Genomic DNA, 21,228 nt, shown 5'->3' with positions numbered 1-21,228 from the left:
CTGGATAGGCTGGTGGGACTGGGAGTAGGAGGCACTGCTTGGCAGTGGTTCCACTCCTACCTCAACGGCCGATTCCAGAAGGTGGTGCTGGGGGACTTCATGGAGTACCGCAGGGCTCCATTTTGTCCCCTTTGCTGTTCAACATCTACATGAAACCGCTGGGAGAGCTTATCAGGAGGTTTGGGCTGTGGAATCATCAGTACGCTGATGATACCCAGCTCTACCTCTCTTTTTCAACTGATCCAGGTGAGGCAGTGGCTGTACTGAACCAGTGCCTGACCAAGGTAATGGGCTGGATGAGAGCCAATAAACTGAAGCTCAATCCAGACAAGACAGAGGTCCTATTGGTGGGTGGTTCGAGTTCCTGGGTAGGTGACTTGGACCTTGTCCTGAATAGGGTTGCACTCCCTCCAAAGGACAGGGTCTGCAGCTTGGGAGTGCTACTCAACCCAGAACTGTCCCTGGAAGCTCAGGTGACTGTGGTGGCAAGGAGTTAATCCATCAGCTGCGTCCCCACCTGGAGGATGATTGCCTAGTGACAGTGACACATACATTGGTTACTTCCTGGTTGGATTTCTGTAATGTGCTCTACGTGGGGCTGCCCTTGAAGACAGTCCGGATACTTCAGATGGTGCAAAATAGAGCAGCCAGGTTGCTGATGGGGACTGGGCATTACTCTCATATAACCCCAGTCCTCTACCAGCTTCACTGGCTCCCCATCGAAGTCCGGGCTCAATTCAAGGTGCTGGTTATCACCTACAAAACCCTTAACGGCTTGGGACCTGGATATCTAAAGGAACACCTTCTTCCGTATTTGTCCTCCCACCCCCTGAGATCAGCAGCAGAGGCCCTCCTCTGGGAACCCTCTGTGAAAGATATTAGGAGGCAAAGTACTCGGAGGAGGGCTTCTCTGTGGTGGCGCCCTGCCTATGGAATGCGCTCCCCAGAGAGGTCCTCCTGGCACCATCCTTATTTGTTTTTCGGTGCCAGGCTAAGACCTTTTTATTTCAACAATATTTTAATAACTTTTAACATCAGCATATAGGTTTTAATCTGCAGCCAGGGTGGATCTGGATTTTATTTGTATTATGTTTTATTTTATTTTATGTAAGCCGTCCCGAGGCTATGCGATGGGATGGCATCCAAATACTCTAAATAAATAAAATAAAATAAAAAATAAAAGGGATAAACTTGACCAAATCCCAAACTGAATTCAATTGATTTGCCAAAACTTGACAGATGGTCAGATCAATCTGAATCTGAACCCTTCTGCATTTTTGTTTGCAACTTGGATTCAAAGAGACACAGAAACCCCATAAGTGTGTCTGCAATACATTTCTCTCCAAACTTTCTGCATAAGGAAAACTGCTAGGATGTGGGGAGGGAAAGAAGGAAGTGCAGTTTTTGTATCTAGGAACTCTAGCCAGTAATCACACAAGATGGTTTTGTTAGGACTGTCCTGTCCCATTGCTCTGGGGAAGAGTTATTAAAGTAATAGATTGAAAGACTGTTTCCCAGTGTTCAGTGCCTTTTGTATTTACTCATTCCCAGGAGCAGAAACCTTAAAAGAATTTTTTGGGGGGTAATTTCTTGGACCTGGAAAGATGTTGCTTGCGTAGAAAATGCTTTCAGGAATTGAAGGATGCTTGAAAGATGTTCAGATCTTCTATCTTTGCCACAGTGTGCTCCATACCAATCATCTACCCTATCTATCATGTTTTACTTTCTGTTACTTCGGTTTCAAGAGAACCTATTCATATGAAATTTAACATGTTTGCCCCCCCAGAAGGAACATCCATGCCTAAATGTACATCTAATGCTACTAAGAATTTTTTAAAATTACAGTTCATTTCAAAAAAAATTTCAAGGAAAATTTGTGATCACAAACCTCCTACACCTATTTGTGTGAAAGCTGGCAGATCTCATATGCTCAAGAGATCTGTACCTGTACCTGTAAATTTCATCTAATTATATCAAACAGCAAAAAGGTTATAATTGTTTGTTTTCCAGAGATAGTTGGGGGGGGGGCACAAAGTTTCATATTTGTGAAACTCAAGTTGAATTGGAGGTCTCTAAATCAGTCTGAAGTGAATTGGACCATTTTCTGAATCTCTAAATTGGGACCTGAACTGAATCTTGTAGTCAGTGTGTACTCCTAATTTTAACATCTTGCATATTTTGGCATTGATTTATGGTTCTAAAATTTCATGAATAGTGCAATTCATTGTATAACATAATAGTTAATTTTCATGATTTCTGAACAAAGGATCAGTCATTTATCCTATTGATTGATATGTTGCTGTATGCATGTTTCTTAAAACTAATGTTTTTATTGGGATCATAAATAGCAAAAATAGATAGGGGTTATATTATATTTTGTTGGCTAATAATATTTATCAGTTTAAGTTTACTTTGAGGTGAACAGCTTCTCCTCCTCCTCCTTCTCCTTCTTCTACTTCTCTCCCTGCGAAGACCTGCTTTATGCTCAAATCCACGGTGGCATTTCCACATTGCACTTCTATATAGAGTAAAGACTGCTATGCACCTTCTGTGGCTTTACATTTCAAACTCAGACTAATAAGAGACAGCTTGAGGGTGTTTTGTTTTCATACTGCCACCTCTGGTTCATTCTCTTTCCCTCCCTCTTTAATCTTCATGAACCTTGGCTGGAATATCCTTGTTACAATTTCACCAAGGGTCACACATCTCCTTGGTGGGTTAGACAAATTCCATGACTCTGGCAACTCTTTTCAGGGAAATGTTGAAACATAAAACATCTGTGAAAAGAATGTTCTTTATTTGAGAGGATTCTTGCAAGTGTAGTAGGTTAAACCTTGGCCTTGGAATTTCCTCTCCTGCTGATAGTGGTTACATATGGTAAACACAAAATAGCCTGGGTGTAAAGTCAGCAGGGGTCAACCCTTGTATGAAAAAAGGGAGGTAGCAACAGTATCCTTTGCCAAGGTTGCATTTGAGAACATGGAAACATAATCACATATACTTTGCCCCACTGGAAATAACATCAGAAATACAGACTGAAGTGCAGTCATGTAGACATATCAGACTTTTTTATCTGTTAAATCTCATTCAGGCTTTTTCCATATATGTTCCTGCCCCTGCCCCGTATGGAAATGTGTGTGTGTGTTTATGATGAGTGTGCATTACAGATACATTGGAGCGGAGTCTATACTACAACACATACTTGAAGAAAACGAAGGCGGTTACTGATGATGCAAAACATCTTGGTTGGTTTCTACCATTTGAACCGATTTGTAAAAGATAAATATTTTGGAAGAAGAATTTGGCCTGGTTCAGGTGTAATGATCAACTATGTTAGCCTCTCACAGCTGCAATGGAAAGATTGGAAGCTGAAGTAGAGCGATTAAGTTGAACCACAGTTCGTGTTGCAGCTGAACCCCAAGCTATGATTAATCCTAACTGTGTTTAGTTTAAACTGGCCAGTTTGTTTCTGCTAAGTGTAGGTAACATGAACCATTTTTTTTCCAGGTTTGGATTTAATGTTTAACTGTGGTTAGTCTAAAATAGAAGTGAAAGCTTCCAATTTCATCCTTTCACAGACTTGCCAAATGTGGAGAGGATACACACAAGCAAAAAGTTTATTCACTTGAATGAAGTGCTTGTATTAGGACAAGAGAAAAATATGGGACATTTCAGAAGCTCAAGGTATGCAGAACTCTACCTAAGGATTTTTTAAATGGCAGATTAGAATTTTGTCCATGTTTTAGTGTAAAGCATCTTCAGTTTGCTTTCTGCTAGTAGTTCATATGTTCAGCTTTGATTTTGATTGTACTTATTTACTGTAACCACATCTTTTGTCTGGGCATCTCAAAGCAAATTATATAAAAAGTTATTGGCAGACTCTCATCCAAGGATTTGAGCATGCATCATCATCAATAAGGTTATCGAATCACTTGCCTTTATCATATGCTGTATGCTTATGATGTCTGTGAATTTAAGCTTGGCTGTTTGCTTGTATGTCTTTTCCCATAATAGAAACCATACACTTTGATTAACAGTGCAACCATATACATGTCTACTCAGAAGTAAGCCTCATTATTTTCAATGCATCTTGTTTCCAGGTAGGTAAGTTGCATACCAAAGCAAACTTATTATGGTCTGTACTCCAGTGAGCACAGCAGGACTTAACTCTGAACAGACATGCATGGGGTTCAGCTTGAAGGAAAACTCACATATGAAAATAGTGTCAATTATGTCAGCCAATCAACTTCTTGCAGCCACAGGGCAGATGATATGGCAGTCTAATGAGAGGAACAGGAATGTGGGTAAGGGCCAATAAGACAGAAATGCATCCCATGCATTTGAAAAGAGTTTTTCCACCTACTGTCTACACATGCCTCTGCAGTCATTAAAAAAAAAGATTTCCTCTCCAAATCATATCCCCTATTTGCATCAAGGTAGCTTCTTGAGCACCTGTGTTTCTGCCTGTAGCCTGGAAGGAGGATTAAATCCCATATCAAGGGATGATTTTCCTCAATCCCCAATGATCATTTCCAGTCTCTCCCTCCCTCCCTCATAATACATAGCAGGATTAAAAAACCTTTAATTTGCAATAACAACTCAATGAACGTATGCACCAAGCGCATAGAAATGGAGAGATAAGGCCCTGCCTTAACTTATGCTCAGTATAATAAGCAGCATATGGATTCTGCATTCGCACATATTGTACTTGCTAACAGCTTAGCCGTACTTTACTTGATGCATCCACTAAAGCCCTATTTTTTTTGTCTCTGTGTATGAGGATTACAATAGTGCCAGACATTGTGGTGGCTTTAGTCACATGGCTGCACATTGTTTCTCTGCTTTCTCTAAATGCTTTCATTTGGGATAGAAAGGATGGCATGTGTTACTAGTAAGAGATTGTATATCTGGAGGGTGATGGTGGTGCAAGATGTATTTATGAAAGATGTCAAATGAGAGAGGTTTCTTAAAGGAGGGAAGTACTGGGCAAACAGCTATAATTTTTTGGTGTGGCAAGTAGGAAAAGAAAGAAGGAAAATTCTATACTTGTGAGTAAAATGGGGCTGATTGCCAGAGAGCCTCTGATATTTGATGGAATAGAAATTTAATAAATGAAATAGAATGGAGTTTCCCAACAATTTGGCTTAGCATAAAAAGAAATGAAAATAGTCAAAATATGCAAGAAGAGGCCTGAGTATCTAAAGTTCTTATAATCCTTGAGGAGTTATTTTGCCGTTTTCGTTTTGCTTCAATATTCATGAGGTTGCACTCTGCAACTTAAGAGGTAGAAGAGGTTGTTTGCCAGCACTAAAGATTTAGAACTGAAAAGCACATCATTTATTAAAGATTGATGTATTATCAGCTGCAGATTTAGCAGCACAAACCACCAACCTACAGAGCAGTGGAGAATGGTGTGTCAACATTAGAGATGTCATGGGTTACTATCTGAAAGACTCATGTGATAGCTATTTATTTATTTATAGTCTATAATTGAGATTTGTATCCCATCTCATTGCTTTTAAAAGCCCACAGGGAGTAACCCACACATGGAATAAAAATGCTTTATCAAATATAAGCAGCAGTACTAGCATTTTAAAAAAAAAGCACGCAGGCGTGGTATACATGAAAGAAAAACACCATAAATTGTGCTGGGAGCTGGTGGATAGTGGGTGAAGTTTCATAGTGACTGAAGGGTAACAGGAAAAATTAAACGTAAGTGATTTCTATTAGAACAGGATAAAAACGCTTCCATGTCTGATCTTCTGTTTCTTTTAAGGCCTGAGGAACATATCCAGCAAACTGGGCTGTTTGCCTAATCCATAACCCCTTCCCAGAATTTCAAGCACATAAGTGATGAACCTGTATGGACACATTGATCCATGATCTTATGGATCTTTTTTCCTAAAAATATGAAGCTAGTTTCCTCTAAGATTACCCTGTGCACTTACTAGAAGCAGAGACTGATGAATATTTTGCTGTTATTAGCAATAATAATGGCATGTTCTAATGTTTTTGTAGTTGAATATAATTGTCAAATAGTCTGAATGTAGATGGGATACATCACCATAAGCTGTAAGCTCTCATTTAAAAAAGGTCTTAATGAGAGGACTCAGAGGTGTGGATTAAGGATGAATACATCTAATCAGCCCTGGCTTTGTTTCAAGTTCATTACAGCTGGTACATGGCAAAATGGTTGTCCAATAGTGCTGTCACAAGTCCAGATCAATTTTCATTCTGTGATGATGTGATTTCTTCCACATGTTTAATATCCGGCTGTGAATTGATCTGACTACAAGGCAAATAAGCCAGCAAACGGCTTCGCTGTGTGGTCAGCCATAATGGATGATGAATTTATGTGCTCAGGATGAATACAGACCTTGCATGAATTAGCCTTGAACTCTTCACTAAGTAAAGCTGAATTTAGACTTTTCATGGGTGTGTGCCATTCTTAGTGTTATTTCAAAAGACATTGTAGGTTGCACACAATTAATTGATTCTGTAAAGCATGCCTACATAGAGGAAAACTTCTGGTACAAATTCTGTAACCAATTGTAGAATTTACAGTGTGTAAGAATGAAGGTGATGGAGAAGGTAATGCTACAGTGTCACAGCATCTGGATCATCTATAAATTGTCATGAATAATTTGAACAGCAAGCAGTTACTTCTCATTCTTCTTTGTGGTTTCTGTGCAATCATATATATGGGTTTGCCACAGAGTGCAAGGCCTCGATCGGAGAAAACTTCCAACGTTTGGTGCCCTGGAATGGGTGGGAACCTGCCCTGCTCTCTGTGCAGGTAGCATAAAGGGAAGGAGCTCCCGCTCAGTCCTTTTCTGGCTATTCATTGAGGACCTCCTTCCCTACCTTATTCAAGTCAAAATTGCTTTACTTTCATTTGATTGTAACCACATCATTAATGGTTTGAAATCTGCATCAGCATCAAACTATATCTAATGTTTTCATTTATTTTATTATACCTTCATAATAAGTGACATAAGCTGCAGGGGTTATAGCCATAGTTTTAACTATATTGAATCTATGATGCAGCTTCAGTATGAAACCCAAATTAAATGGATACTCAAATGCATTTTGCTGTTTACGAAAAGGTGGGGTAAGGAGGGTGGGGAGGGGGCTTTTGGACTTGTTTATCCAAGGCTGAATCATGTGCCATGTTCGTTTCATTGCATCTTCCAGCTATTGTGTCTGGGAACCAAGATAACTCATGGTTAGGATGGGGCTTGCTGATCAAAATACAAAACTGTGCTTAACCCCTCTGAGAAGCATATTGTAAATCCCAACCATATGGCATGGATGGCACTTTTGCTGGCCTCCACTTTGTACCAGCAGCCCTAGCTGAGAACTTTCCACAGTTAAGGGCAGGAGCAACAAATTTATGGGAAGGTGTCCCCAGAACTGATTTAAAACTGATTGAAATGAGTCATGGTACAATGACTGGGTTCACACAACATGATGAGCCACAGGTGGCTTGTCATGTTGTCTGAACCCAGCCAGAATGGTTAACAAATTGCCAAGGCTCATTGTGTTATGAATCAAGTCATTCTGTTCTTGGCTCCACTGGTGCTATTTGTTTTTTTATCTTAAAGTTGCCAGTGTTACCAGCTAGTTGCACAGTCTCTCCCCGCTATGTCTGGTTAGGCTTAAAACAAATATATATGTGCTTGAACCCAAAACAAATATGTCAGTAGAGGACTCCACATAATTGCCGTTTCTTTCTTCTTGATGTTCTGTTCTTTGGAGTATAAAATGAAGGTTTGCACCAGCATATGTTCCTAGAAAGCTTGAGACTTGAGTGCTTTCATGCTGAGAGGTTATCTCAGACCCTGTTACTGAATGTTCCAAAACAAATAATGGGAGTAAAAAGTGCTTATTCACCTGGAGAAAGTAACTAACAGTTCCTCAAATTGAGCTTGAATGTCACATGCTTTCTGAATATCAGCAGAATATTGATGCCAGAACTGACTCAGGCTTGTAGGTATTCTGTTATTCTCTTGCACAATGTGCTACCTTTCCACATGAACAATGCATTTGATATGGGTTATTTGGTTAATAGCCATCTGAGTGCTGCCTGCCAGAAAGCCATCAAGTGAGATTTAGGCTGTATTCAGCTGAATTAAAGCAACACAGCTCAGGAAAGAGGTATACCTTGTCTATGGAAGAGTCAGCTGTATTTCTCCTCCCTTTGTAAAATCTTTGTCTGATTTTCTTCTAGTATTGCCCAGCAAAACTTGAGTGAGAAAAGGCGAGCAACTGGTTATGGTCTTGGGAATGGGAGGCAGTGAGGCTTGGAAAACATAGGAAAGCCAGTACACTGAACTGTATAAATAATACTCCACAGCTTTATTGATACCACCTCCACATAGTTTGCCATATAAAGGCAGTGAAGCCTCAGACAGTAAAAGACTGAGACCTCCCAGAAAATGCTCTTTTCTTCTACGTTGCACTGTAAGTCCATGAGTTGAGATTTGATTTTTCCCAACAGCATGGGTACACCTGCACCGCTTTCTGATTCTCCTCCAATCTGGCATTTTTACCTCCACAATGTAGGCATGTGTCAAATGTAGATGGGTAAAGCCTATATACTTTTCAACCTCAGATGCAACCTGTGGCAAAACTTTTTGTCATACACAGACTGTTTCTGTTGATCACTGGTAATGTGCCAAACTCCACAAGTTGTATATTTAAAGTGTCCCTGAAGAGGAAAAGGGAATGAAATAAATTAAACACAGCACCCTAACATCCAGCTTTTAATAGCCGTGTAGAAAGAGCAGTAAGGAGCGTCAAAGAGAGAGTAAAGAAAACTTACAAGGGAAGTTTAGAGATAAAATGTGCTAGATTCCATTATAGCACTGCTTCTGTAATTACCACAGGAATGGGTCCTGTCCTGCTGTTAATGGGAAGGGAATAAGAACTTAGCTGGACCAACAGTATGCTATACTTAATAAAGAAATCTAGGAGAGGGCTCAGGCCTTTGGAAAACACAGACATGATCCACCTGCCAACAAAAGGCTTCAGTGTGCAGAATTCTGGTTAAACCAAACATGTCAATACTCATCAACCTACCTGAATTCAAGGCAGCTCCAAATGCAAGTAAGACAATTTCTTTTTTGAAGCTGAGATCAAGTGAAGTCCAAGTGGTCAGGAGGGCCACGAGGTGAGGATCATATTCATCCTGAAACTGTTGACCAATGCCGTTATGGGGAATTCCAAATGCAGTAACTTGGGTCCATGCCCCAATCCTTATCTGAGTGTCAGAGCGCAAGTGATAGACGGATAATGCCTAGCCGAGGAGAAATATGCTGCTGAAGAGGCAGCTCCTAGTTGTGTGAAATATTTTGTTCAGGTTGCAAAAGAATATAGTGATGGGTTGATTTTATTGGACTGGAGCTCAAAACTCTCAGACTTTTCTTCTGTTCTACTTTCATTTTTCCATTCAGTGCGGTTTGTTTTGTGCATCAAGAAACAAGTTGTAACTTAGACCTATAAAAGTGATTAGAATCGGACCCTTTTTAAGAGTGAGAAGCTTAAGAGTATGACTGAAAAGTAAGGAGAATTATGTTGGGGAGCAGAGGATTCCCTGAAGGTCAAGATTATTTTATTTATTTGTTTGTTTGTTTGTTTATTAAAGCATTTCTATGCCGCCCCATTCGCTGAAGCCTCGGGGAGGCTCACAACATGAAGTAAAATACAAAAATAACAATATAAAAATAACAATATAAAATAAATAACAATATAAAAGAAGTCGCCCTGGCCAGATAAATAAGCAAATACTGTTAACAATTAAAATGACGCTTAAATAAAAAGGTCTTCGCCTGGCACCGAAAAACAAATAACGACGGCACCAGGCGGACCTCTCTGGGGAGTGCATTCCATAGATTGGGCGCCACCGCAGAGAAAGCCCTCCTCCGAGTACCTACCCTCCTAATTTCTTTCACGGAGGGTTCCCGGAGAAGGGCCTCTCCCGCAGATCTCAAGGGGTGGGCAGGCATATATGGATGTAAGCGTTCCTTCAGATAACCAGGACCCAAGCCATTTAGGGCTTTATAGGTCATCACCAACACCTTGAATTGGGCCCGGACTTCAATGGGAAGCCAGTGAAGCTGACGGAGGACTGGAGTCATGTGAACATAACACCCAGTCCCCGTCAGCAGCCTGGCAGCTCTATTTTGAACCAATTGAAGTATCCGGACCGTCTTGTTGTAAGCCGTCCAGAGATGAAAGTAATGGACGGCATATAAATTTGATAAATAAAACAAACACATACATACATAAAATAAGTTTAAGCTGCCCTCTCTGTATAACATGTTCCTTGATGAGAATGCATGGACTGTTAAATGTCATGATTCTATCTAACGCTGGTAAATATTACCATGTTATAATTTCCTGTCCTATGTACAAGCTGTATAAATACTTTTTTGCATGGATTTAATCTCAAATCTATATTCAGATATGACAAAATGCAGTTCTAGAGACAAATCCATATATCACCATTGGCCAGTTATTTAGGGACCTGGGAACTCGCCAGCAACCTCCTTCTCTGGCTGGACGTGCACATGGTGGGCATGTCGTGAGCGGAGCCGGCTGGTGCCAGAGGTCAGATTAGATGGCCTGGGAGGCCCTTTCTGACTTGCTCTGTTTCTATGTCTCTCTGGGTGTTTCCAGATTAGGTGTGTGTTGTGTAATTGCCCTGTCTTTTTCACAGAATTTGACTGGAATCCAGATGATGACATCATCGGCCTGTGACCCTCCATTATTTTCCAGCTGCTTCTTTTGTCTTTTATGCTTACCAGGAAATATTTATTAAGGAAGGAAAGTCAGAATAGCAGCACAAGTCCCTATGACTGGCAGCGCTAGTGATTAACTCTTTGGAAGCAACTGCAATCTGATAAGGGAGGTATATTTTGAAGCTCCCCTTGTTCATGGCAGTTGGGACTGCTGCACATTCCCAGAACCTGACCTTTGAGTCATGTCCTGAAACAAAACTGTTTTGTATTTCAGCACCCCGTCTGCTGCACCTTGTATTCATATCCTGGAAGAACAGCAGCAAGTCTAAGCAATTTTTACAAGAATCATCATCTGAAGCCACAGAGCATAAAGAATCATTGGAGAGGAATTATGTGTGTCTGTTCATCTTGGCCTTAGGCTTTCAGCTGTTGCAAATGAACAGGCTAATATCTGGTGCATTTTGCAAGGGTTTCTCTCCCCTGCCCCCTTTAAAATGAATCAAAGCGGACAGTTCGGAAATTTTTGAACATTACAAGGAGGCAAGAGCCCACGAGCACATTTCATTGACACGTCTGGCCCGCAGACATAATGGCCATTTTGTGCTGTAACGCGAGAAAATAAAAATGGCAGAGTCCAAGGATACCAAACACAATGACTGTGCCTCGCATCCTAATGTGTGTCCCTAAATATGGGCTGCGCTGCCAGGACATTAGCAAGGTAGGGCCAGCTTAATGCCATGTTCCGTGATGCTGCACTGCCACCTGATCCACAAGGTGGATTAACTGTGCAGTCGATTAAGGCAACAGGTTGAAGTTCGTGCTTACACCTGCAACATAAATAAGCACATGCCTTTTGAAAGTAATAAAAGTCACTTTTATTATATACATTCACAAATGAGCATCAGAGTTCCGATACTTTGTCATGATGGACTTAACTGTACAGAATTAAGATTGTGTCCTACATCATGGCCGCTACACTGTTAGTGGGCTGCTTTATTGGATGTATCATTTACAAAACACTCAAATTTCATGTGTGTTTGTTTTGTGCGGGTTTTTTTTTTTTTAAACAACCTGTGGTAAAAAAAGTTATATGCTTGTAGATCATTCTTGTTGACTAGTTTGTAGACTGGGATAGCAAAATGCCCTGCTCAAACAGAAAAGGAGTTTTTCCACATTTGAGGGATGAAGCCAGTACTGTGGTTGGACCCTTCCTGCATTCTATCACTTTTGGCTGCAAATTTTAGATCATTAAAATATAAGGCTCCATGTAAAAACCAAATCTAGAATAAAGGAAAAGAAGATTCTAACGGAGCCTTCAATTTCTTCCCTGAAATGGTAGTTTCTGTGTGCAGAGATGGGTGTTTGGGGAATGTGTGAGTAATTTAAAACAAAGGTGTCCCACTTGCATTCTAAAGTGGAAGACTCTGAGATGCCTACATCATGATTTTGTTGAATCTGTAAATCATGCTTCAGAATACAGATAAATAACAGATAATCTGATGCAAGCTTTGATAGCCTGATTGCTGAACTTCCATGGAACCTGAATCAGATAGAAATCAGAATCTGCCATCTCACCTTCTGTTTCTGTCATATTCTGTAATAATTGATATTGCTCAGCCTGCCCACTTTCAGCAGCTAGGCTAGTCAGCACTGGGATTAATTTGAAATGACCCGATTGTGTGGGTCCGCCCCCGGAGCCGGATGGATCCGGAAGGATTCCTGAAGGCTCTGGGGGAGTTTCCGGCTGACAAGACGGGTGCTCCTGTCGAGGCTCTGGTTGAACTGTGGAATGGGGAGATGACCAGGGCTGTAGACACGATTGCTCCTAAGCGTCCTCTCCCACCGGGCAGAGCCCGCTCTTCCCCTTGGTACACTCCAGAATTGAGGGCAATGAAGCAGGTTGGGAGACGGCTAGAGCGTAGGTGGAGGAAATCACGTGATGAATCTGACCGAACACACTTAAGAGCCCACTATCGGGCCTATGCTGTGGCGGTGAGGGCGGCGAAAAAGAGACACTTCTCCGCTTCCATTGCCTCCTCACAATGCCGTCCGGCGGAGCTCTTTCGAGTGGTGCAAGGCCTGGTTCACCCAGGGCCAAAGGAAGAGCTGATTCCACCCTCAAAGGCCCGCTGTGACGACTTTGCCGAGCATTTTAGGGAGAAAATCGCTCAGATTCGTCACGAGCTGGATTCCACTATTGATTCAGAGGTTTTAAGGGAGACACCAACGCTGCCGTCTGGTCCAGAATTATTGGATGAATTTCAGTTATTGCGGCCCGATGATGTGGACAAGGTGCTTGGACGAGTACGTCCTACCACTTGCCTTCTGGACCCTTGCCCGTCTTGGTTAATAAAGGATTCCAAGCACGGGATTGGAACCTGGATCTTGGAAGTGGTTAACGCTTCTCTGAGGGAGGGTCGGGTGCCTGCTCCTTTAAAGGAGGCGGTAGTCCGACCGGTCCTGAAGAAGGCGTCACTGGATCCAGGGATGGCCGCTAACTATAGACCAGTGGCCAACATCCCGTTTCTGGGCAAGGTGTTAGAGCGAGTGGTGGCGGGACAACTCCAAGCACTCTTGGATGAAACTGATTATCTGGACCCATTTCAGTCCGGCTTCAGACCCGGGTACGGTACTGAATCTGCCTTGGTCGCCCTGTACGATGACCTGTGCAGGGAGAAGGACAGGGGGAGTGCGTCCCTGTTGGTTCTCCTGGACCTCTCAGCGGCTTTCGATACCATCGACCATGGTATCCTTCTGGATAGGCTGGCGGGATTGGGGGTCGGAGGCACCGCTTTGCGGTGGTTCCGCTCCTATCTCAACGACCGATTCCAGAAGGTGGTGTTGGGGGACTATGGCTCTGCGCCATGGCAGCTTTGCCATGGGGTACCGCAGGGTTCCATTTTGTCCCCTTTACTGTTCAATATCTACATGAAACCGCTGGGAGAGGTCATCAGGAGGTGTGGGCTGCGGACCCATCAGTATGCTGATGATACCCAGCTCTACCTCTCGTTTTCCACCAATCCAGGTGAGGCAGTGGCTGTGCTGAACCGGTGCCTGGCCGAGGTAATGGGCTGGATGAGGGCCAATAAACTGAAGCTCAATCCAGACAAGACGGAGGTCCTGTTGGTTGGCGGTTCGGGCTTCGGAGAAGGTGACCTGAACCTTGTCCTGAATGGGGTTGCACTCCCTCCTAGGGACAAGGTCCGCAGCTTGGGAGTGCTCCTCGACCCGGAGCTTTCACTTGAAGCTCAGGTGACAACAGCGGCGAGGAGCGCTTTCCTCCAGCTTCGGCTGATTCATCAGCTGCGCCCCTACCTGGAGTACGACTGCCTTGCAACAGTGACTCATGCGCTGGTGACTTCCCGTCTTGACTTCTGTAACGCGCTCTACGTGGGGCTACCCTTGAAGACGGTCCGGATACTTCAATTGGTTCAGAATAGAGCTGCCAGGCTGCTGACGGGGACTGGACGTTATGTTCACATGACGCCAGTTCTCCGTCAGCTTCACTGGCTCCCCATTGAAGTCCGGGCCCAATTCAAGGTGTTGGTAATGACCTATAAAGCCCTAAACGGCTTGGGTCCTGGTTACCTGAAGGAGCGCTTACATCCATATTTGCCCAGTCGCCCCCTGAGATCGGCGGGAGAGGCCCTTCTCCGGGAGCCCTCCGTGAGAGAAATTAGGAGGGTGGTTACTCGGAGAAGGGCTTTCTCAGCGGTGGCGCCTAAGTTATGGAATGCGCTCCCCAGAGAGGTCCGCCTGGCGCCGTCGTTATTTGTTTTTCGGCGCCAGGCTAAGACCTTTTTATTTAAGCAACATTTTAAATGCTAAATACAATTGAATTTTATCTGGCCAGGGCGGCTTATTTTATAATGTGAGTTTTAATCAAGATTATTTTATATGGATTTTAACTTGTTTTATCTATGTTGTAAGCCGCCCCGAGGCTTCGGCGAATGGGGCGGCATAAAAATGTTTTAATAAATAAATAAATAAAATAAATGATAGTATCCATCACTGAAAAATGGTAGGACATAAACATGTCAAGTTTTGTCATTCCCATGTTGTTTCTCCATTGCTTGATACTTTATTAAAAGTATTTGTTTCTGGTCTGAACAAGTTTTGGAAATAATACTAATGAAATGACAGGTGGTAGTTTTGTGGATGTCCTGTAGAATAGTGTGTAAATTCTCAGGTGGCTAATGTGGTCATCTGGAGCTTCGCAGAATACAACAATCCTTTGCCCCAATCCTTTGACCTCCTATGTCAGTGGGGTTTCTGATCATTGCTAGGCTCACCTGAGCTTTAAAGGAGCTATCCATGGTGCTGAATGCAACCCCCAAACTAAATTCATCATCGCGGAGCACCATCCATTGCTCCTATAAGCATCAGTGGATAGGGAACTGCACTGACATGGGAGTCAGCAGCCTTCTCAACTGGCTGGGGCGAGCTGGAGGTTGTAGCCTTTTTTCTGTCTGAACTTGCATAGAATTTCACTCTTAAATTAAAATAGGCTTGTTTTATTTATTTGGGCCCAGTCCTTTTGTCCTTTGCCCTACATACTACTGGAATACAACTTCTCCAAAATGGAACTTAAAGTGGAACAAAATGGGCTGAAAGAGGTTCCGCATCCTTGTAGTAGAAGAAGGATGAAGACGATGGTTATATCGGACTTCCTTTTGGTGGTTTTTGCTCTGGTGATTTAAAGCTATGAAATGCTGGCATTGACTATTTATATAAGGCCTGTTGTTTTGTGTTTATAAGGCCTGAGATACTGTAAAATGTTGTTCAGCTTTACTAACTGTGTCCAATATTATAAAGGTAAGCAGGTGGTAGACCTGGATCTACCACTAGACCTGCCTTGTTGAAGGACAGTAGAATGGCAAGGACTGTAGGCTTGCAGTTACTTAACCACAGTAGCAGCAAATGGACGACCTACCCAAGCTAAATTTTATTGCTAAAATGCAGGAAGTTTCAGGAAACCAGAAATGGATTTTTGTGTGGAAGGTCATGAGCAGCTTTCACATCTGGTGCTCAGAAGAATTGCTGAGCTCACAAATTTAATTTTAAGTACAAATCTTTGGCACATGGATTCTCGTCTTGTATATGTCTGTGGCAAAACTTCCTTTTATCAGTAATAATCATAATATAATCTTCCTTTTTTCTTTCTTGTTTTAATGGATACCTATAGTGAGTCCTTGAAAGGGAAGAGGTTGACAGTTTGAGAGAGATATTAATGTGCAGAAAATGTACATTGATCAGCTGAGAATTTCGCCTCTGTAGCAATCATGAGTTTGAATGAAACTTGTGCAAGGAGACCTTTTATGTTTAATGCAGTTGCTCTGAATGTTATTTTAAACATTTGAATATATATGCCTATTTTTATAGTGCTTTGTGTGTAAAAGTGGCAGAAACAATTGCCTAACTTCACTGATGTGCAAGTCAAAAAAAAAATCTTTCTATAGGTTTGACAGATCTTAGAATGATTCAAGCTGCAATCCAAAGCATACTTTCCTGGTGGCACCTGCTGAACACAATTAGATGTACTTTCAAGTTAATATATGTAGGACTGAACTGTTAGTAGTTTAGCCCTTCTGTGCAGGGAAGATATCTGGGCCATAGAAGGTGCTCTGATCCATCGGATGTTCCCATTCAGAAAGATATGTATGTGTAAGGCGGTGGGGTGGGGTGGAAGATGGTGATATCTGATTCTCTTTTGTTGTGGCTGCCATCCTGTTGGCTGCTCTGCAAAATCTCTCCAGATTTTCAAGGATATGAAGGGCTGCAGGAACTGAAAAATGGTAGGACATGTCTCTAGTGTCTCTAGTTCCCCATGAGCAGACATGTTCTCCTCACGGATGGCTAGAGCCAACCTAGTAAGTTTGGGGCTCTTCCTGTGTGAAAGCAAAGCATTCTTGCCTTTTGGCAACAAAAGAGACCCCCTTCCCCATGGTATACAAGTAGGGCAAAGCATAAGACTTGCCTTTAAGGGTCATGTCCAGTCAGTAGGAAAAATTGTGTATTTTACAATAAATATATAGCAAGGTTAATTGATGCTGCTGATGAGAGCCTTATTTAATCTGTCCTCCCACTTTTGTCTGATATGTGTATCAACTGAATCTCCCTGCAGAAATTAGCGTTTCTACATTTGGGTTAAGAGCACAAGATGTTTTCTCAATTAGGCAATGCAGTCTGTAGCTGTATTTCCCAGTACTGCTTTTGAAAATCCTGTGTAACTTGGGGGGGGGGTCTTATGCCCCCCACACATTTGTAGCAATGCAGCACAAATAATAACTGGCATAATTGCTCACAAGTGGGGGACACATGCCAACAGAAAACAATAACACAGCCATCTTTGTCATCAGAACACAAAAGAAGAAAACAGAATATGGAAGGTGAACTTCAAAATATTTGAATGCTCATTTTTAAGTATAAATCATTACCACTTCTTACTGAACAGTGACAATATATCTTAAATTGTCGGAAGTTTATCCTTGGTAAACACTACATTATTGGCAAATAAATGTGAAATTACTGAAATTAGTGTACAGTGCTGCAATCAGCTTGCTACAAATCATAAGCTGAGCTGCATGCCTTGGAGGATATAGAAAGACAGGAATTTCTGTACTGTGTATAAGTACACTCCCAGCTAACCTGGGCTGTTTTATATGGGTGTGTTTGGGCTGAGGCAGGTTCATAAGTAAACTGGTTCAACAGTAGTCAAACAACTTTAGTGTTCTGATGCATTGGACCAATATGATAAGAACAGAATTATAGATATTACCATGAAAAAGCACAAGATTCTTAACCCATTTTCAGCCTACAAATTCTATCTGCAGTAGGGAGGGTAGCAAAAATCATTTTTAGGCTTTTAGTGCTTATGTTCTGTATAGTGTATACACCAGGAATCTTTTAAACTGTTTGTTGCTTTGTTAAGTGCAAAGTCATAGAAATATAGAAACAGAGCGAGTCAGAAGGGGTCCCCCCGGGCCATCTAGTCTGACCTCCAGCTCCAGCCGGCTCCGCTCACGACATGCCCACCATGTGGACGTCCAGCCTATCCTTGAACACCCGTACTGACGGGGCCTCATCGACCTCTCATGGAAGCCCATTCCACACCCTATGGGTCCTGACTGTCAGGAAGTGCTTCCTGGCATCCAAATGGAACCTTGGCTTCCTGAGCTTTGCTCCGTTGGAGCACGTCCTGCCTTCCTCTACAGGGGGGAACAGGTCTCTACCCATCTCCATGTGACATCTCCTCACATACCTGTATGTCGCCAACATATCCCCTGTTTTAAGTCTGTCATGATATCTTACTTTACACCAAATGGTTCAACTGACCCTCTTTACCAGGGACAAATCATATATTCTGTCACGTGTCGCTGATAAAATATTGCCTACATTTTGTGTCTGGGGAAGACATGGCTTCTCCAAGTGAGATCTGTAACAAAATGTTGCAGTGTGCTGCTATACAGGATTTCAGGCACTGATTTCCATTTCTCCTCTCATGTTTCCCATCCCATCCCGGAACAGTCAGTGAGTATGCCTGGTCACTAAGTCTTCCTTAGGCTTTTGGGGGATTCTCTTCCCCTCTTAGATTTTTGATATTGTAACTGCTAGATGCAGATATCAAGTAATGTCGGTTTTAGTACCTCATTACCTTGGACTGAGACTGCTGTTTATTGTTTATGGTCCATTATGACTTGAATACTATTAAAACAGTATTACATTAAAGTTATCCCTTGCTGTGTTTACCTGGGCTTTGCATGCACATGTATCTGTGTTATATTTCTTGTTTTTAAATGTGCATAAACCCCAGGGAAAATGGGTTGCTTCTCCAAATAAACATGGTTATGATGTAACTCAACATCTTGACATCTTCTGGTCAGTTTCATGGTCAGTTTAATAATTCCAGAAACTCCTTGTTTTTTCTTGAAGCGGGGAAAGGGAAATTGCATTTGAAACTGGCAAGATGCGCATCAGTTTTGGGTCTTAGTTTACTTCTTGTTCTTTAAGGCAACTCTTTTGCAGTTTTAACATGCTCCTGTACCAGCTGGGTGGAATTTCATTTATTCATTAAATCAATTAAGTATCTGTAAAAAGACTGCAGCCTTAATGCAGGATCATTGTGTGTTTACTCAGGAGTAAGTAAACACTGCTGCTTTCAATGGCACTGTCCCCTGCTTTTGATACTTGGGAGAATGATGAGGAGCAAAACTGCATGGCAGTTGGAAATGTGTAGCAAGTGACAGAGAAAACAGGCTCATCCCTCATACATCATCTACCATCTCCAGGGACATCTCCTCCCACCCCGCCTCATTTGCACGTTTTCCGGTCCACAGCTGCTGCAGAACTGAAGCTTTCCGTTCTTTGCCTTCTTACTGATTTTTTTGTGGTTAGCAAGAAGACAGATGCAGCAGTGGGAAAGCAGAGGCCGAGTACAAATGGGATTGCACCTGGAACCCATGTGAAACTCTGTGAATGAAACTCTGGGCAATTGCACAATAAAACCACCAACTGGAGAAGCCCCTGCTTTGAATTTTGCTTCTGCTAGGTGGTCTGACAGCCTCAGACTCATTTGCTATTATCCACAGGCTACCATAATTTATGGGTGTGGGCCTGTTCTGTGTGAAGTGCTTTCAATACCAATGTGCTGTATATGTGTCCCTTTTTATTCGTATTGTAGACATCACTTCTGATTGTCTAGACTGAAGTCTCTGGGCAGAGTATCAGATGTTCAACCAGCCCTTTTTGGATAAATGAGATTTTACTGTCTGACGCAGTTGATAGTAGTCCCAAACTCTTCACAGCTATATTTATAGTCCTAGTCATGCTCATAGCAATAGTCATAGTTTATTTATGTGCTTCATGTTTATATACTGCATTTTGCACAAATGGATTGTGCTCAAAGCATTTCACATAAAATAAAGTGACAGTTTAAACACACTCATAGCACAACAGCTACAATATAGGTAATGAAAGTAATATTATGCTACAATGTAACATTGACAATGCTGTAATTAATTACCAGTTCATTTGAAGCATATCAAAGGTTTAAATAAGCATAAATTATGCCCGTGGCCAATAAGTGGCATCTGATATAACAATATCAGTGTAATTGGTCTTTCCCTCTTCTCACACAGTCTTTATTATGTTAAAAGCAGCCAGCTGTCTTGTTGATGGGAAGGGAGTCATTCAGAAAAGACACCAGCAAAGTTAGAATACTAGCCATTAGGAAAATGCAGCTTCATAATAAAAAGTTGATTCCAAACCTTTCCTCCCTTCCCAACCAAAAGGCATGGGATCCAATCATAGGAATGCTCATCTGATCTGTAATCTGTCACTCAGGTTAAGTTAAGCCCACCCACATCCAACGCCTTCCGTTCAGCAGCACTTCCCATACAAGCAGATGTGGACTGGTTCTCACTGGCTTCTTGGCAGGCCTGCTGGCCTCAGTAATTCAGCTAAGAATCCCCACCCTGCCAGTGCTTCCAGCTCTGAGGCAGCAACCTTGGATGGCTGTATTTGGAGAAGCAAGTCTAGCCCCTGCAGTCACAGTCAAATCAACAACTTCATCCACAGTTCGGATTAAGAGACCTAGGCAGCAATCCTGTCATTCCCACCATCCATGTAGGTAAGCTTCCAAACTTGAAGGAGTGTGTGTATTTCACACCCCAAATGAGGGCAGGAAGCAGTGATCTCTGTACCCTGATTTTTGCCTATATGGCTGATTTGGAATGCCTAGATAAAGTGCTAGTGGGGAGGAGGGAAGGATGCCAGTCGAAATCAGTGTAAGCCCTCAGCAGCAGCCATTTCTGCTCCCCATCCCCAGCATGTCCCTTCTTCTCTCCTCTGAGGAGCACTGGCGACCTTGGGGAAGGTAGCAAACTGTGAGAGGCATGGAGGGGACATCCAGCCTTCAGAATCCCTTCTCTGAGACTGCTAGATCTCTGAGATCGGACTCTGAATAATCCTAAACCCTAACATTGGGAGGCCATAGGATTGTGCCCAACAGGGACAATCCTATGCAAGTTTATACCCCCCCAAAAGGCCTATAATGCTCAGCCTACCCAACCAGCTGTGTTTTCCTCTGTCTGCATTTGCATAGGACTGTGCCCTAAACAAAACATCTTGCCTAAATCAAAGTTTAGCAGCAAAGGCTAAAACTGATAAAACTGAGTTGCCTTAGCAGCTTGCAGCCAAGCCAGATGAAGGAGGAGGGCTTTCTCTGCGGTGGCGCCCAATCTATGGAATGTGCTCCCCCGAGAGGTCCGCCTGGTGCCGTCGTTATTAGTTTTTCGGCGCCAGGTGAAGACCTTTTTATTTAAACGTCATTTTAATTGTTAACAATATTTACTTATTTATCTGGCCAGGACGACTTCTTTTCTTTTATAACTTCTTTTATATCTTTTATATTTTTTATTTATTTTATATTGTTAATTTTAATTTTATATTGTTATTTTTGTATTGTATTGTATTTTATTGTGTTGTA

The 21,228-nt window shown here is 42.3% G+C and overlaps 1 protein-coding gene across 9 annotated transcripts in view; it reads left to right on the top strand.

Moving 5' to 3' along the window:
• Positions 1–21,228, top strand: part of TBL1X (transducin beta like 1 X-linked) — a 184,909-nt gene that overhangs the window by 77,948 nt on the left and 85,733 nt on the right. For 4 of the 9 annotated variants that reach the window (XM_044432469.1, XM_044432459.1, XM_044432450.1 and 1 more), the window contains one exon: positions 3,579–3,684. The exons of the other annotated variants lie outside the window; for them this stretch is intronic. The gene's annotated coding sequence lies outside the window, so the exon portion shown is untranslated. The remainder of the gene's footprint in view (positions 1–3,578; positions 3,685–21,228) is intronic. 9 annotated transcript variants of the gene reach the window in all.

Source organism: Varanus komodoensis, unplaced genomic scaffold (genome assembly GCF_004798865.1).
Source record: "Varanus komodoensis strain SLA01 unplaced genomic scaffold, ASM479886v1 scaffold1, whole genome shotgun sequence".
Classification (NCBI taxonomy): Eukaryota; Metazoa; Chordata; class Lepidosauria; order Squamata; family Varanidae; genus Varanus; species Varanus komodoensis.
This window is presented reverse-complemented; position numbering and strand designations above follow the sequence as displayed.